Source organism: Manis javanica, chromosome 5, assembly GCF_040802235.1.
Source record: "Manis javanica isolate MJ-LG chromosome 5, MJ_LKY, whole genome shotgun sequence".
Classification (NCBI taxonomy): domain Eukaryota; kingdom Metazoa; phylum Chordata; class Mammalia; order Pholidota; family Manidae; genus Manis; species Manis javanica.
In genome coordinates, this window is record NC_133160.1 from 31,992,628 (window position 1) to 32,005,692 (window position 13,065).

Below are 13,065 nucleotides of genomic sequence, written 5' to 3' on the forward strand. Positions count from 1 at the left end.
AAAATGATTTTACTTTTGTGCTCTGTGAAACCATGCTCAGTGCTTGATCTCCTCAGCCAGTGCCTCTCAAACTTTAATGTGAACACAAGTCACCTGGGGATCTTAGTAAAATGCAGAGTCTAATGCAGCAAGTGGAGCCTGAGATTCTGTATTTCTAACAAGTTACCAGGGATACAGACTTTGTTCAAGGGGCACCCTTGGAATAATGAGATTTTGACGGCTAGCCTGGATCCCAGAGGCACTGGTGGAGTGGCACTAGAGAAATGCCCATTTTCCAGGTAATTTTATGTGTATGTGGTAGGGCTGGGGAGAGAAAATGGAAAATCTACAGCAGTGATTGTTAACCCCAGTTGCATGTCAGTATCTCTTGGTGAGCATTAAAAAGTAGTCTAGCATCCACACAAATAAAAAACTCCAGGGGGGATAGCTCAAGCATTTAAAAAAACCCTCATATGATAGTAATGTGCAGCCAGAGATGAGTACCACTGGTCTAAGACAGTGGATCTCCAGCTTTAGGACGCCTCAGCGTCACCTGGAGGATCTGTTAAAGATGGCTGCATCCTACCCCCGAAATGTCTGATTCAGTAGATCTGCAGGGAGGCCTGAGAATTTACATTTCTTATTACCCAGATGAAACTGGTACTGCTAGTCTGTGAACTACACTTTGAGAACCTCTGCTCTAATATATAGAAAGTACTTAATGCATTCATTCATTCAGCTAATATTTGCAGAGCCCTTTCTATGTGGCATGTAGTGTTCTAGATGCTGGGACTATAACAGTGAATTAGACATGGTCCTAGTGGCCTAGAAAGGGAGTGTACAGCTAGGAAACAGGTAGCACTGGACACATTCAGAAATACCTAGGAGAGGCACTGATCCTGGGAAATAGTGTCCAAGTGGATGAGTCAGAATTAACAACAGTTAAGTCCATGTTGGGGGAGAAGGGAAGGACAGGAAAGGCTATTATATCAAACAGTAGACTGTGTGTACATTGTGGATCTGGCCTCAGCAGTGGAGAATTGGATGCTGAGAAGTAAATGGTGAAGGGTGGGCAGGCAGTGTTTGAGAGACAAGGCTGGAGAGACAAGCAGGAGCCTGATCATGAAGAACTTTGTGGGCCAAACTTCATCCCAAGGTCATCAGGGGGCCAATGAAGTGTTTTAAGTAGGAGAGTGACCCAATCAACATTGTTTCTTGAAAATATTATTCTGGGTGCTGGCTGGAGGGTGGGATGTAGTGAAGGTAAGGAGACTGGTTAGGTGGAAGAAGGCAAGGCTATTGCCATTTCAAGATGTTTACTTGCAAATTGTCTTAGTGGCCTTTTTGCTAGACCATCAGATGTCACCCTAGTCATCCCAGGGTAGGAAGTCTGGAATGGGCATGGAGAGAGTAGAGTGAGGAGAATGGAATTTTCTGGAATGGTGGGTGGAAAGGGCAGGAGTGGAGCATCTTCACAGGGGGTTTGTGTTTAGGTTACAGTCAGAGTGAACATAAAGGAGAAAATGTATTTCCAGTTCAGTACTTACCTGGAATTTACGTTGAGAAATTATTAGCCACTTCAACAGATATTTAGCAATAAACTCTTAGTCTAATTCTGTAATCTCAAGATCATCTGAGCTTGAAAACAGTTGGTGGAAATGGATATGTAGTGTAGCTACCTAGGAATGCAGCCCAGTGAATATGGAGGGTGTCATCTGGGTAGTGGGGCAGTAGCCCATCCTGATGCCGTTGTCTCCCCATGGTCAGAACTAATGTTCTTTCTGAGACTCTTCCAGACATAATCAAAGGACATGGTGCTGAAGGAGAAATGGGGATCAGCTTCTCTTCCTTCCTCATTTCTCAAAGAAACGAGTAGTGTACGCTTCTCCCCAAGTGTGGAAAACTACGAAGGCACCTGGTCTTTCTGACGTTTGTGTGGATTCACAAACTCCCAAAGCACCACATTATTTTGACATCAGAAATTTCTGAACAGATGGAGGATTCAGAACTGTTACAGCTAAATGCTAAGGAAATATTTATTGATGTCAGGATACTTTAAATTATGGTTTTCTCTCTCCTAAAGTATGTCCCAGCTGTCAAATTAGCCACTGAAGGAAATCCTTCAGCATTTCTAAGGCATGCCCTCCTGCTAGTAACAACGGACTACACATAGAATTTCAAGCTGCTCTGGAGACAAAGATATTCTGCTTTTTTCAACAATTGGAAGGACAGGTGCATTTATTGGTTTATTCATGTATGCATTTCATGTGTACTTGATCTATATGTTAGCTTTGTTAGGACTCAGAGCAGTGCTATAGAATCGTTTTCATCATTCCAATTTTATAGGAGAGAAAATGACACTTGTGGAAGGATGTCCAAGGTGACATGGCTGGCTTGCCAGAGCCCTGGGGTCAGGTCTGTCTTACATCAGACCTCAGTGAGTTTAGTTTAGGATTAGGGAGGTCACTCTGCTTGGAGAAAACTAAAAATAAATTCAACAGGCACTCTAGGCCCTTCAGTTGAGAAAGAATCGAAACCCAGACTATAGTGAGGAGCTGCCATGTGCCACCAGTTTGGATGTGTCATGGCAGGATTTCCTTGTACTTTGAATCTCACCTTTCATCTTCATTTTAATCACAAGGACTGGTGCTGTAAAAGGCTATACCCCAGTTGGGGGTATCCCTTTAAACCTGTATGCCTAAAGCTTTAAAGTCACCCTGAAGCAGAGCTTAGAGGACAGGAAATAATCATTTTTCTTTAAGCTTTGAATTTCATTCCAGCTTGTATGAAAGTTATCTTCCCTTCCCTATATTCTCACTTTGGAGATGCATGCATTTCTTGCCTGGATTCCTCCTTCTCATTAGGCCTGTGGGGAATAAAGTTACAGTGTGCTGTTCATTACAACACTGAGTGGTAGGTGTTTGAATCACCACCCACTTTGTGGTTTCTTATGTGTTTATTCCCCTTGCAGCCAATCTGATGTCAGTGGACATGCATATAAGATGTTTTGCAGGATAACTGTTGAAGCCAAAACTCAAATGTATGGAAATACAGCTATCTTGATTTTTGTCAGATTCCCAAAGTGTTTTAGCTCTTTGCTACTCAAAATGTGGCCCATGGACAAGAAGCATTAGTATCACTTGGGAGTTTATTAGAAATGCAGAAATGCAGATTTCAGGCTCCACCACCACCTGGTCAGAATATGCATTCTAATAGGGTCCCCCATGTAACTTAGGTACACAAAATTTGGGAAGTCTAGAGAACTTCTAGGAAAGTGGGTTTCTCATCCTCTCCAGGATGTACAGGCAGCAAGAAAGAGCCTTGGCGAGAACTTCCAAAGATGCACTTCCTTTCAGAGCTTGTTTCCGGTTTGATAACTCACCAAATCTTTACAACTGGAATGCGAAGCGAGGGTTCAGCCAAGGAACTGGGTGAGAGTTAATGGATCAATCTGCTCTCCCCCATCAGGGCTTTTACCGCTGACTTCTGGAATGTGTTTGATGAAAAGAGAGCAACTTCTTCAGACAGAAGATACTGATGTAGCCTGCTGAGGTTAGGACCTACAGGAACAATACCCCAATGTTATCAGGACTTCGCCTGCCTCCAACTCCATTCCAAAACTGACAACAGGAGGGAAAGCATTTGTTAAAGCCCTTGCTGTCAGTTGTCATTATTATAAATAGCCAAATGCCCTGCTTCTCGTTAGGGGGAGGTAGGCATCATTGTTCAGTTCTTGTGTGGATTAAAAGTTTCTTTTGATAGCTTTTTAAAAGCACATCTGAAAAATGGAACTAGTAGCAAAGTAACATTGCTTCCATTTATCTTTCCAAATGCTTGGGTATGTTGAAAGTCAAAATCAGAGAAGGAAGCTTCTGCTTTTTTTCCTATCTCCACATTTGATTGCCCTTTATCCATGGATAATTGTCAAAGAAGTCCACTCTATTTTATGGTCTGTGTTCACCCCAGTAAAAATAAAAGTAAGGAGGGTCAGAAGAATCCTAAATCACTGATGCCTCTATTAATTCGATTGCAGATGACTTCTAACACCAGCTGATTTTCCAAAGAAACATTTCTCATCTTTCTCACTTTGGCTAAGCAAGGTTATTAATAGAAACCAATTAACTGAGTCCAGGTTTCAGAATGTGGCTATATGGGGAAAGACTGACCAATGGTTTGTAAGTGTATGAGGATAAAATAAGATCCTGCTGGCTCCCTTGGAAAGGGACAACTTTCCAAGAAAAGAAGGTCTGATATCTGTAGTGGCAGATGCAAGCCTGACTTAAGTTTAATAATACTTCCTTTTGATTATAAACATGCACCCATAACCATTCACAAAATTGTATTTACTTCTGCAGTTGTATTTCTGGGAGTGGAAAAGTATTTGGGTCAATTGACCTGTCTCTCTCTGATTCCCCTCCTTTGTTTGTTTGGCAAGCATCACAAGATGACGAGCTGGTCAGCAAACCTACTTTGGGATTATAAAGATACCTTTTACTTCATTAACACAAAGAAATTAAGCCAGTCCACAGCTATCAGTGAGTTTGTACAACTGGCTTAGAAGGGTGAGCTGATCAGAATTAACCAAAAGTGAAGTGTAAATGACTGTCCTGAAGCAATGGGACAGCTGGTCTGAAATTGGCATGTTGGGCCCAAAACAAAACCACCTGAGAGTCTCTAGCTCACCGAGAGACCCTGTGGGCTCTAAGAAGGAATTTCAGACTTTCCCACTAGCTAAGCCCATTAATGTCAAGAGCTTTATTAGATTAACTGACCTCTGGTAGTATTTTCGAGGTTCAGGTTCCACAGCCCTCACTGTCAACAAAAGTTTCTGTTGTGAAAATGGTCTATTTCTGTGTTTCCTCTACTCCAAGGTAAATGCGGTTTTCGGCAAGGGGAGGCTGTTGCGAAGCAATTGACGGACAGCACCCTGGTGCTGGGTCTTCCATCACACGGCTCTTCCTGAGTATGGTTGGGAGCACAGACATGCCTTTATGCAAAGAAAGGGTTTCCCTGGAAGCACACCTGATCACACTCAGCCTGGATTCAAAGAGCCCTGTGCCATGTCAAAGGAAAATGTTCTATCGTAAATCTCCAGAAGCGGAAAAGGTCAAAGTCACTCTCGGTAATTAGCCTGCTGAAATACAGTGGTTCTGCTTTTTGTTTAACCTTTTAAGAAAAGGGCTCCATTCCCACAAGTCTCAACAAACAGGCTTTTATTAGGCACATCCCCAATACTCCTGCCCCTCTTCTTAGCCCCTTCCTCCACCTGCAGCCCTGTAGAACATGTTTTTGGTTTGTTGCTTGAATTCTTTAACTTTGGAAGGATTAATGTGTCCTTCCTGGTACACCCTATGCAGTCTTAACTACTTTAAGTTCATGCAAGTGTATTTCTTGGCAGAGTAAAAGTAAACTAAATAACAGGACATAAAGAAAAAGCATCATTTTAAGCATCCAGAAGAATCTTCAGGCATGTACCAGCAGTTTAAAAAAATCTTGGTCAAGCAACTTAGCAATAACTAGGTTAATTTTGGCTATTGTGTAGAATTGTTCTGTCCAATATAAAAGCCCTTATATGTGAGCAGTTGAGGGCTAGTCTGAACTGTGTATGCTATAAGTGTAAAATACACACTGGATTTTGAATTTAACATGAAGAAAAGAGTGTAAGACCTCTCATTAGTAACATTTATGTTTATTACATGTTGAAATAATGTTTTAGATATATTACATTAAATAAAAGGTATGGTTAAATTTGACTTCACTTGTTCTTTTTGTTTTTCATAAGTGGCTATTCGAATTTCAAATTGCATACAGCTCACATTGTCTGCTGGTGTAGCAAAAATCAAGTTTTCCACGTACAGGTAGAAAAAAAAGAGCAACGTGATAGGTTTGATTGGGTATCACATGCTCTGGCATATAATTTTGTCCAACTCTGTATTTTTTTTTTATTGTTTATTGAGTCATTTTGTCCAGTTCTATCAGGACTTTCTAGAAGACAAATGAGATGTTTTATGCTTTTTCTGTGACCTGTGTCCTATGTAGCATAGTGCTGGGCACATGGTAGGGGTTTGATCAATGCATGTTTGTGAAGTACAACTCAGTGGTCAGAAATTGCCCAGATGGACAGATTTCTTCTGGGGCTAGTCTAAGGATCAGAGCGTAGTTTTGGTGTAGCCACTAAACCTCCTGACTGTGTCTGGCTATCCTTGAGACCAGTTCTGGCCAATGAATTATGCTGAAAGTGTGATGGGTGTCATTTCTGAGCTGAGCAAATGATTTTCAGAGTGATCTTTTATTTCTGCCTCGTGGTTAGAGAGATTCCTGTTAGCTTGGGTGCCAGCTGACCTGACCTGCAGTCGACATGTAGCCTGAACAACAAGTGGCCATGGAGGTTCTGGGATGCTCTGCCATGGAGGCACGATGTGTCACTGACTTGCCCGTGGTCACCATGAAGGCTTGTGCTTGATGACTGGTAGAGCATAGCTACTTGGCTTTAGGTTGATTTTCAGGCTGTGGCTCTAGCTTTGTGAACCTTATGTTTTACTACTGTTTATTCTTGGTAACCAAAAAGAAAGAGTGTTAGTATTGCACCCATCTCTGAATCAATGGTGAACTTTAGTTATAATGTCTAGAGTCAGAGAGTCTTCTGTTAGAACAGTCATTGAATTTGCAATAATCATTATGAGTTAAGAATGCCAATCAAACTGCTCTAGAAAGTTCCCCTTTGAGCAAAGGAGGCAACGGAAAATGAAGCAACACCTTTTAAAAGGCACCATGTAATTCTCCTTGACTGGCATTGATTGATGTTTGCTAGATCATATAATTCTCCTCATCCGCTCTTTTTGCGAACTGACTATGCCTCCTGTCTTACCCCACTGAGATGGTTTACCAAGGATGTAGCATCACCACAGAGGTGGGGGTGAGGGAGGGTCCTGGGTGAAGAAGTATGACTGAGGATTCCTGAGATGGGCAGAAGTGGAGGGAGGAAGGTGATAATCCCAGTGAGGTGTCCCCAGGCAAAAAGTGAAAAGCCCTAAACTAATCTAATCACCTGGCAGGACAAGACAAGTCCTGAGCTTTGAGATGACACCTCTTAACTTAGGGAAACTCATCTGCAGTTCCCAAACATGGACCTGCTATTGTTTTACTTGTAAATAAATAAAATACTTACTGGCTCTAAGTATTTCAACTCCTATTGCATCTCAACCTGTACGAGAGTTCCCATCAGGGCACTAGTTAATAAAGCAGAGATGAATGAATCATTTTTCTCAGAACTGGATGGGGCAGTGTGGTAATGGGGTGGGTGTTTAGCCCTGAGAGACCCTGGAATGCCTCACATTGGAGGCATCACCTGAGTCCTGTTGTCCTGGGGACTCAGTTGAGTCCCTGTCACCAGACAGAAGTGCGAACCCTTCACTGGACCTAGCACACACCTAGTGTGACTGCGTATTAAGGGATGAATTTCACATTCTGTAGATCTTCTTGGCTGAAATGTTGGAAGAGGAAAGGAGAAAATGGGGAAATCCTTGGTTATTCTGAGAACAGTGTCTCCTTCAGGCCGACTGTTAAGTAGGCAAGGCTTTGGTTTCCCTCCCAGTCAATGTCCTCCTTGTCTTAGGCTGGCTTCCCTAGAAGCAGAATACAAGACAAATACAGCTATGTATGATTTACTGATGGAGTTTTCTGGTGAGAAAGAAAATAAGGTAAGCAAGACAGGGCAGTGATAGGAGATCCAGCTGTAATCCAGCTTCAGCCTGATCTATGAGGAGTGCAAGATCATAAATTATACCACACCTGGATGTAAGGAAGCCTGTCTCAGTCAGTCATTAGCCCTGGGCTGCCCTCAGGAGAGGGCACAGTCTCCTAAGCAGGGTGACTCCTTATGGTTCATGGCAGTTCTCTGGAGATGGTGGGCTGAGGGTAGAGCATGAGCCATTAGCAACTGGCACTCATAGCGGCTGGGAGATGCATGCATCTGCCCAATAAAAGGGATCTGAGCAGAGCGCCCACAATACCCACTGTTCCTGCCCCAGCTGTTCCTCTACTTATGCTCATGTATTTTCAGGCCCCTATGTCCCTTGCTTTCTGACAGTTCACTGTTCAGAAAATCAAGCCCCAGCTGCCTTGCCTCTACAATGAGAGGGTAGATTCACTGTCCTCTAAAGCTCTTTCCAACTTTGTGAGGCTACTCTTTCTCCTAATTGGCCAAAGGCTGGCAGAACTTTATCCTTTCCTGATAGTAAATCATCTTTTGTAGAGAGAACGTAAACCGGAATGAATAATTCTCAGCATGCAGCTTTCAGAACATCTGACCCGTTAGGGCAGGGGAGAGCTGGGTTCTGGAACTGGGTCAGCACTACGCAGTCACACCTTGTGAGTTGTCTCCCTGCTGGTGTTTGAGAGGGCTGACCTTGTCAAGCACATATGCACATCTGCTCTCTTCTTGGTGGTGCTGTACTGAGCCCAGAAATTACAGAAACCTAGTACTGGTAGGGAAGGTTGTGCTCAGGGCAGAGGATGTCTGAGGATGAAGTCAGGGGGATAAGCCGGTTCTTTTCTGCTGTCCTGGGCATGTGTAGGAAAAGAAACCATCTGCTTCCAACAGTCTGCATCAGCCCTTTTATCTTCCTTTTTTTTAGCTTCCTTTTGACCTTTTACTTTTTTCCTTCCATTTCTTCTTTACGTCCTTTCTTTTCTTCCAAAAGAATACAGTACCACAATGATTGAAACCCACTGTGTTATCCTTTCTTTGATAGTGATTCCCAAATGGTGGGGACTGTCCCAGTTGCCCAGGACCTGCCAAATGCAGACATCCTTGGAGTAGTCTGTGTTGAGTCAGTGACTAACCAGCCTAGAGGGGAGGTAACTGGTACACTTCTTCATCAGGATAAACTGCACTGGATTCTGGAATCAGACAGCAGGCTTTAAATCCAGACCCTACCATTTATTAGCCATGAGATCTTGAACAAGCTACTTAATACTCTGAAGGTCTTGATTTTCCAGAAAGTTTCCCATAGGGTTTGAATCTTTAGATGTAATGGGTACATGTTGTCCAAAACAAAAATAATAAAATAATCAACACTAAGATAAATCCTAGTGAAGTTATTAAAACACAAATGTAAGGAAAGAACTTTCATGGGTGCTTAGACAGAAAAAGTCACCCCTAATTGGGGAGATGTCCGGTTGTTCTCAAAACACCTACACAGAAGATACTCAATGCCAGAAGATAGAACAGAGTCTACAGGATTCTGAGAAAAAGTGGGAGCTGAGAATTATAGGTCCAGCCAAGTTGTCCTTCAAGCAGAGTCAATACACAAACATTTTTTTCAAGTATGCAGTAACTAATATAATAGAGGACTTTCTTGAAAACAAAAAGGCCTAACAACTAGGATTAATCCATTAAATAAAGGATAAAAATATAAAAAATCAGAAATGGAGCATTCAGAATAAAGTGGTAATGATGAGCATTGGTGCTATTTAAAGATAGAATAAAACTAAAAAATGATAGAAATCAGTGTTACAGAACAGAATGTGTCATAAAACTTATGTATAAAAAAGGATATACATAGTAAAATTAAGAATGCCTGTTTGCACATTTTTCATAAAAGAGAGTCAATAGATACTGACACAATATTTTTCACTTTTCTTTTAAAGAGACAATTTAGGAACTGATCCATTTAGTGAAGAAACATTCTTTTCTGAAGTTTAAATAGTTCCTTAGCTTTCTTTTTCTTCATTTTTAGAAAGATTATAGTTAAAGCTTTTATTTCAAAATGTCATCATAACATGATCCCATTTTCCTATCTATGTCTATCAATTGATTTATCGATCTGCCATTCTCCCTCCCACCTTTCCTCCCCCTCATCCATCCAGACATTCATATATCCATCCATAACCTCCTGTAGAAAGATGTCTATGATAAAGATCTTCAAATGTTAGAAACCATCATTTCTGGATGAAGTCATTTTAAGTAGTTTATTTTTTATTTGTTATCCCTTTTATTAGATGAAAGATTTACTTTGGATGTGTATGATTTAGCAAATCAAAAAAGACAACTTTCAAGAAAAATGATGAAGTATGTGTGTTAACATTGTTAAGTAAAAATGAGCACAATACAACCCCAAAACAGTGGATATAAATGTATGTATATGACTAGATATTTTCTGGAAGGATCCACAATTAACAGACAATAATGGTTGCTTAACAAGAGGGGACACGACAGGGGAACTATAATGAGAGAAAGATTCCTTTCTTGTCTTTTCCCCAAACTTTCTATAACGTACTTACACTATAATAATGATAGAAAAGAACTACTAAAAGAAAAAATAAACCAAACTGCTCAAGGCTCTCTTTGGACTGTCATAGAAGACAGTTGACAAGTCTATTAGTTTATTTCCTTGAATGTTCCTTAAACCTTCACAATTGGTAGATTCTGCCAATCTTTACCCCAGAAGATAACATGAAAGTCAACAGCCAAACAATGGCAGTTTCAGGATATCCCCCTTTTTTTTTATCTGTCTTATAAAATCTCTTTAGTCTCAAAAGTAAGGTCTTTGTATCAGCTCTTCATATGGGGCATGACTTTGCCTCTCATTTCTTAAAATGCTCCAGGCTAGTAGCAGGTAGGAAAGGCCTAAGATGAAAGGAAATTTGGAATCAGAGACCTAACAGAACAAATACAATAAATAGCAATGGACACTTGATACTAGAGAATAGTGTGGGCTGCAATGGACTGGAGGCTCATAGTGTCTACAGAGGGCAATCCAACTCAGCTGTGACCACTTGTTTTCATGTTGAAATGTGTCACAATGTGACAAGATCTTCTGGAGAAGTTAGAAATGGAGGTTTATAAGTGGAATTTCCCATTTTAAAAATGTTGTTTGTACCTCCAGGGGGAAAGCACATTCCCGGCCCAGGGCGAATAAACTTGTGTGATCAAAATCAGTCAAGAGAAAAGCTGGACTGGAACAAACCCTTTTATTGCTCACAAGACTCCTGGCTCCATTCCTCCCCTCTAGCTGCCGACCTCGCTTCCCCATCCCGGAGTATGCTGGCCTCTCCACCCGCCCCTTCCTGGAGAAACTCTGAGGGCAGATCCCCAGCAACTGACTGGCACCAGACCAATTACACAACAGAAGGGAGGACAGAACAGCATCTCTCCACCCCTTGTCCCAGAAGCTGTGGGAAGAAACACCCATTGATATGTAAATAGACTAAGGCCAGGGGAGAGATTATGGAAACTGCAATTTTACCAAAACACTTGCTCAATGAATTTAAATTTTAGAAAAGGTGCTGCAAAGACCACTCACCATATTCATGCAGCTGGATTTGGATGGTAGACTACCATTTTTGACATTTGTAGCTTATGAAAGGTGTGCATTTGAGCTTCAGTGGGAATTGATGCAGGGCACACCAGCTCATCATAGATAGATGTGCCTAGTGGCTGGGTGGGCATTAAATTATGTGGCCCTAGAGAAGGCTGTTGCCACCTTTTCCCCCTTTTCAGCACATTGGAAACCTTTCCTTAAGAAGTGGGTAAATCATACCTCGGAGTTTTAGCAGACATACAGAGAAGACATAATACCCATTCTCCTTAAAGTTTTCCAAAAAATAGAAGAGGAGGGAATACTCCCAAACTCATTCTATGAAGCCAACATCACCCTAATACCAAAACCAGGCAAAGAACCCACCAAAAAAGAAAACTACAGACCAATATGCCTGATGAACGTAGATGCAAAAATACTCAACAAAATATTAGCAAACTGAATTAAAAAATACATCAAAAGGATCATACACCATGACCAAGTGGGATTCATCCCAGGGATGCAAGGATGGTACAACATTCGAAAATCCATCAACATCATCCACCACATCAACAAAAAGAAAGACAAAAACCACATGATCATCTCCATAGATGCTGAAAAAGCATTCGACAAAATTCAACATCCATTCATGATTAAAAACTCTCAACAAAATGGGTATAGAGGGCAAGTACCTCAACATAATAAAGGCCATATATCATAAACCCACAGCCAACATCATACTGAACAGTGAGAAGCTGAAAGCTTTTCCTCTGAGATTGGGAACAAGACAGGGATGTCCACTCTCCCCACTGTTATTCAACATACTACTGGAGGTCCTAGCCACAGCAATTAGACAAAACAAAGAAATACAAGGAATCCAGATTGGTAAAGAAGAAGTTAAACTGTCACTATTTGCAGATGACATGATATTGTACATAAAAAACCCTAAAGACTCCACTCCAAAACTACTAGAACTAATATCGGAATACAGCAAAGTTGCAGGATAAAAAATTAACACACAGAAATCTGTGGCTTTCCTATACACTAACAATAAACTAATAGAGAAATCAGGAAGACAATTCCATTCACAATAGCATCAAAAGGAATAAAATACCTAGGAATAAACCTAACCAAGGAAGTGAAAGACCTATACCCTGAAAACTATAAGACACTCTTAAGAGAAATTAAAGAGGTCACTAACAAATGGAAATTCATCCCATGCTCCTGGCTAGGAAGAATTAATATCATCAAAATGGCCATCCTGCCCAAAGCAATATACAGATTCGATGCAATCCCTATCAAACTACCAACAGCATTCTTCAACGAACTGGAACAAATAGTTCAAAAATTCATATGGTAACACCAAAGATCCTGAATAGCTAAAGCAATCCTGAGAAGGAAGAATAAAGTGGGGAGGGGGGATCTCACTCCCCAACTTCAAGCTCTACTACAAAGCCACAGTAATCAAGACAATTTGGTACTGGCACAAGAACAGAGCCACAGACCAATGGAACAGAATAGAGACTCCAAACGTTAACCCAAACATATATGGTCAACTAATATTCGGTAAAGGGGCCATGGACATACAATGGGGAAATGACAGTCTCTTCAACAGATGATGCTGGCAAAACTGGACAGCTACATGTAAGAGAATGAAACTGGATCACTGTCTAACCCCATACACAAAAGTAAATTCAAAATGGATCAAAGACTTGAATGTAAGTCATGAAACCATAAAATTCTTAGAAAAAAACATAGGCAAAAACCTCTTAGACATAAACATGAG